The sequence below is a fragment of the Apium graveolens genome, chromosome 5 (genome assembly GCF_009905375.1).
Source record: "Apium graveolens cultivar Ventura chromosome 5, ASM990537v1, whole genome shotgun sequence".
In the NCBI taxonomy this organism is placed as follows: Eukaryota; Viridiplantae; Streptophyta; class Magnoliopsida; order Apiales; family Apiaceae; genus Apium; species Apium graveolens.
In genome coordinates this window covers 150,803,450-150,806,416 of record NC_133651.1, presented here as the reverse complement: position 1 = coordinate 150,806,416, position 2,967 = coordinate 150,803,450, and the positions used below count along the sequence as shown (strand labels likewise).

Here is a 2,967-nt window from a genome sequence, read left to right as displayed (position 1 = left end):
TGCAAGCACTCGTCAAAAGAATCATCGAACACAGAGAAATTATCCATAAACACCTCCACATTCTGACCAATCATGTTAGAGAAAATGGCCATCATGCATCTCTGAAATGTGGCAGGTGTACCACACAAACCAAAAGAAACTCTTCTGAAGGAAAAAGTACCAAACAGACAAGTGAAGGTAGTCTTTTCCTGATCTTCTGAAGCAATGCAAATCTGATTATAACCCGAATAGCCATCCAGAAGACAATAGTATTCATGCCCAGCCAACCGGTCAAGCATCTGATCAATAAATGGCATATGGAAGTGATCCTTCCTCGTGGCCTTGTTCAGCTTCCTATAATCCATGCAAACTCTCCACCCCGTGACTGTTCGAGTAAGAATGAGCTTATTCTTCTCATTAGCCACCACTGTGATGCCTCCTTTCTTCGGCACATACTGTACTGGGCTCACCCAATAACTTTCAGAAATAGGATAGATGATCCCTGCATCTAGCCACTTGAGAATTTCCTTCTTCATGATTTCTTTCATGATCATATTAAGCCTTCTCTGTTGCTCAACAGTAGGGCTACTACCTTCCTCTAGCAGAATTTTATGCATGCAATAAGAAGGGCTGATTGCCTTGATATCTGCTATAGTCCATCCAATTGCCGATTTAAATTCTCTCAGAATTCTCAAGAGCTTTTCCTCATCGCTGCCTGAAAGGTCAGATGCAATAATAACATACAAAATAGATGCATCGCCTAAAAAACATACCTTATGTGTTCAGGCAATGGTTTAAGCTCGAGTGTAGGAGCTTCCTCAAAAGATGGCTTGAGGCACTTTGGAGAGTTTTTCAGCTCCTCTAATCCAAGAGATTCAAAAGGCATGTCCAGCCTTCGCTTCCAAGGAGAAGATTCAAATACTGCAACTGCTCATCACCTTCATCATTTTCACTATCTGAATTCCCTAACAAGGTCTTCTCTAAGGCATCAGACCTTAGCATTTGATCAAGTTCTGAAGTAACCACAAAATTGACCCATTCCACCTTTAAGCACACTTCATTATCAGTAGGGAATTTTATGGCATTGAACACATTAAAAGTCACATCCTGATCCAGTACTTACATAGTGAGCTAACCCTTCTACACATCAATCAAGGTTCGGCCCGTAGCCAAGAATGGTCTTCCCAAGTTTATGGGAATTTTCTTATCCTCCTCGAAATCAAGAATTACAAAATCAGCAAGGACGATGAGTTTATTCACCTTGACCAAAACATCCTCCACAATTCCTCGTGGATATGCAATAGAACGATCGGCCAACTGCAAGGACATAGAAGTAGGCTTAGAATCAGGTAAGTCCAACTTCTTGAACACTGACAAAGGCATCAGATTGATGTTAGCTCCCAAATCACATAAACACTTTTCGAATGACAAGTTTCCGATGGAGCAAGGAATAGTGAAGCTCTCAGGATCTTTAAGCTTTGGAGGCAACTTCTGTTACAACACAATACTGCATTCCTCCGTAAGAGAAATGATCTCTAAGTCATCGAGCTTCACTTTCCGAGTGAGAATACCCTTCATAAACTTTGCATAGCTAGGCATTTGTTCAAGAGCTTCAGCGAAGGGTATGTTGATATGAAGTTTCCTGAAAACTTCCAAGAACTTAGTAAATTACTTATCCAGCTTTTTCTTCTGCAACCTCTTAGGAAAAGGAGGTGGAGGATAAATCTGTTTTTCCCCTATATTACCCTCAGGAGGAGTGTTGATAACAGCTGTATTCCTTGGTTCCACCTCTGCTTCCTTCTGCACATCTTCTTCAGCCACAACATCAACTTCTGGAACTCGAGATTTTTGAGGATTTGCAACCTTCCCAGACCTCAATGTGAATGCCTTAAATTTCTGATTAGCTTCCCTCTTGCCTGGCACTTTAGTGTCACTAGGGAGTGTATTAGGTTGTCGATTCAGCAAGGCATTGGCAATCTGCCCAATTTGATTCTCCAAGGTCTTAATAGAAACCGCTTGGCTCTTGCACATGAGTCTCAAATCCTCCAATTCAGATTTTTCATTAGGTTGTGGTAGCTGCTGAAGTTGGAGTTATTTTCTTGGTACATATTGCGGTTGTTCAAAACCATGAGGGTTGTATTACTTTGATGCATACTACTGATAAGGCTGTTGCACCGCATTCTGAGTGTTGCTCCAGCTGAAATTAGGATGATTGCGGTTATTAGGATGATAGGTGGCTAGAAGGTTGCTGCAACCTCTGAAAGTTGCTCATAAACTGAGATGATTCACTAGAAATAGCACACTGCTCCGTCTGGTGCGTACCAGCACAAAGCTCACAAACACTAGTGATCTGATTAACTCCAAAATTAGCCAAAGAATCCACCTTCTTCGTTAGAGCTTGAAGCTGAGCAACTATAGCAATAGCTGTATCCACTGCCAGAATTCCTGCTACCTTGGCTTGAGGCATTCTCTGAGTTGGGTTCTGGTATTCATTAGCAGCCATTAGTTCTATAAACTCATAAGCTTCATCGTAGCTTTTAGCCCATAAGCCTCCTCCTGATGCTGCATCAATCATGGGTCTAGAAGTTGTACCCAACCCATTGTAAAAGCAGTTAATGATCATCCAGTCAGGCATCCAATGATGAGGACACTTCCTAAGCATCTCCTTGTAGTGATCCCAAGCTTTACACAAAGATTCTCCAGATTGCTGCGCAAATTGAGTAAGAACATTCCGGATTAGATCAATCTTCTCCATAGGGAAGAATTTAGTGAGAAACTTATGAGCCAGATCTTCCCGAGTAGTAATAGATCCTGGTGGTAGAGAATGCAACCAAAACTTAGCATTATCCCTTAGAGAGAATGGGAAAAGTCGTAGCTTTATAGCATCTTCAATAACTCTATTGAACTTGAAAGTGTCGCAGAACTCGATGAAATCTCTGATGTGCATGTTGGGATCTACTATAGGATAACCCCAAACTGAACTGAATT

The 2,967-nt window shown here is 41.5% G+C and overlaps 1 non-coding gene across 1 annotated transcript; it reads left to right on the top strand.

Annotated features, from left to right (window-relative positions):
• Window positions 1-2,612: 2,612 nt before the first annotated feature.
• On the top strand, window positions 2,613-2,716 carry LOC141662291 (small nucleolar RNA R71). Its single transcript, XR_012550412.1, has one exon. It is a non-coding gene; the product is annotated as a small nucleolar RNA R71 (small nucleolar RNA).
• Window positions 2,717-2,967: the final 251 nt, after the last annotated feature.